Genomic DNA, 2611 nt, shown 5'->3' with positions numbered 1-2611 from the left:
GTCAGCCCTGAAATCGGTAGGTTGTGAGTTCAAACTCTGTCCGTGTCATACTAAAGGCTAAAAAAATGGGAGCCATTACCAGCATCAAGGGTGGGAATTGGGGGTTATATCACCAAAAATAATTCCCGGGTGTGGCCACCGCTGCTGCTCACTGCTCCCCTCACCTCCCATGGGGTGAACAAGGGGATGGGTCAAATGCAGAGGTTAATTTCACCGCACCTAGTGTGTGCGTGTGTGAGTTTGACAATCATTGGTACTTTGACTTACAACTTAATTATTTTTTTCAGTTCTTATTATTATTAGGGGTTTTCTTGCACAAAACAAGAACTTTTTAGGACAGGAGGATCTTCTTCCATGTTTCCTTCACGGCATTTTCACACCAGCGTGGCCTGACTTTAACTTATAAAAACTTTGGAAACATTGTTGATAATGTAACGTACCCACAGCCCGAAGGATGTGAAATCAGCATATCAATCAACCAATCAATTAATCAGTCAATAAATCAGTAAATCAATCAATTAATCAACCAATCAATAAATCAATCATTTAATCAATCAATCAAAGTTTATTGAAATAGCCCTAAATCACGAGTGTCTCAAAGGTCTGCACCAGCCACAATGACATCCTCGCCTCAGATCCCACATCAGGGCAAAGGAAAAACTCAACCCAATGGGATTACAATGAGAAACCTTGGAGGGGGCCGCAGATGTGGGGACCACCGCACTGGCGACGGGTGCAGTGGACGTCGAGTGGATCTAGGCTTCCGCCCGATTGTAGCTGAGATAGGCACCAGCGACCCCAAAAGGAATAAGCGGTAGAAAATGGACGGATGGATAATATCCACCGTAGTATTGACCCAAGCTGTGCTCCGATGGCATGTAAAGCCAAGGTCCTTATTCGGCAGACCTGAGCAAACATTGAGCGATTGCATGTGAAGGTCTACAAAGGTGGGTCAATGGGCAGGCGGTGGCTGTCTGTTGGCATTTTGGAGTTGTCAAAGTCTAAAGTTTACGGGGCTGATGTAAAATTAGACGTGTTCCAGCTAAATGTTAATCATTGCGCGGCGGGACTTGACATCATCTCTTATTGCTGCACGCTAGATTCAGGTTTACGTAGGAAAACCTGCAGTATTTAATCCTTGTAATGTTTACATTATGTTGCAGTATTTGCATCATTCTTTTGCCATTTATTTGTCTTTGATCTTCTTAGCCAATGAATATGACTTATCTGTTGCCTCCACAGCTGCTACTTGAATTATCATCTTACTGTTCCAGTATATCATCATTACAATGATACCATGTATTTGTATTATTCTTTGTGTATCTTATTAGCACTTCTTGTCGCTGACACTGAAGTGCCATTTCAACGGAAGCACTTTAACGCCCTGCTGGACATTTGAGAGACAATTTTCCTTGGTATTTCTTTGCGCATATTTTCTCAGGTTCTATATATGTGGTTAAAGAGGATTAAAAAAAAATACTGTAGGATTCCACTGGTCTGAGGTGGTGGAATTGAACAAATATCCTCGAATTTTGTTTTTATTTGCATATGATATTATATTTTTGGAGATTCCAAAATGTTTTATTCCAATATTCTCCACAAATTGCTGGAACTGCAGCGTTATACCAAGAAATATATTTTGAAATACAAGAACTAAATGAATCTGTGTGGCCTTTTTTTTATACAGTATCTACAGAAAACATTGATGATCATAAACATTCGGACTGAGCATTTTTTGTGTACCCACGATACTTTGTCACTAGGCACTCAATAATCCATTAAAAATCAAGAATTTGTGTAAATAATAACAACAATGGCCCTGCGATGAAGTGGCGACTTGTCTAGGGTGTACCCTGCCTTCCGCCCGATTGTAGCTGGGATAGGCGCCAGCGCCCCCCGCGACTCCGAAAGGGAATAAGCGGTAGAAAATGGATGGATGGATGGAATAACAATAATGATAATAATATTTAATAACAGGGGGTTTGAATATTTTGGCAATTAACGATTCGATTCGATTCTGATCTGATTCAAACTGATTCTCGCCACGGTATTATTTGATGTAATAATTATAATGAATCATTTTCATAAGTGTACAGGCTAGGAAAGCTCGTTTTGGTTGCATGGAAATGGCCTAAAAACATATTTTAAAACAAATATTCCTATAAATATACATAAATAACTAAATACAAATGTAAATGGGTTATAATTATAACCCATTATAGCGCTTTTCTACCTCAAGGTACTCAAAGCGCTTTGACATATTTCCACATTCACCCAGTCACACACTGATGGCGGGAGCAGCCATGCAAGGCCCTAGCCACGACCCATCAGGAGCAAGGGTGAAGTGTCTTGCTGAAGGACACACAACCTCATCATATTATTGATAAAAAACTCTTTTAAACCATTCAATGATTTAGTTGATCAATATAATGTACCCAGAAATTATTTTTTAAATGTTATCTCTTTAAAACACGCTGTAAAAAATTCATATCCTCTGAAAGTATGTCTTTAAATAGTCATGAACTGGAAGATGCACTTTTTAATCAAGATACATTTAAGAAATTAATGAAACAATTTTATGGAATAATAAATGAACACCACACTAGAAATA

The 2611-nt window shown here is 39.0% G+C and overlaps 1 protein-coding gene across 1 annotated transcript in view; it reads left to right on the top strand.

Moving 5' to 3' along the window:
• Positions 1–1652, top strand: part of LOC133542497 (inhibin beta B chain) — a 6222-nt gene extending 4570 nt beyond the window's left edge. Inside the window, exon 2 of the mRNA XM_061886697.1 lies at positions 1–1652. This exon is cut by the window's left edge and continues 1359 nt beyond it. The gene's annotated coding sequence lies outside the window, so the exon portion shown is untranslated.
• Positions 1653–2611: the final 959 nt, after the last annotated feature.

The sequence above is a fragment of the Nerophis ophidion genome, linkage group LG02 (genome assembly GCF_033978795.1).
Source record: "Nerophis ophidion isolate RoL-2023_Sa linkage group LG02, RoL_Noph_v1.0, whole genome shotgun sequence".
NCBI lineage: Eukaryota > Metazoa > Chordata > Actinopteri > Syngnathiformes > Syngnathidae > Nerophis > Nerophis ophidion.
This window is presented reverse-complemented; position numbering and strand designations above follow the sequence as displayed.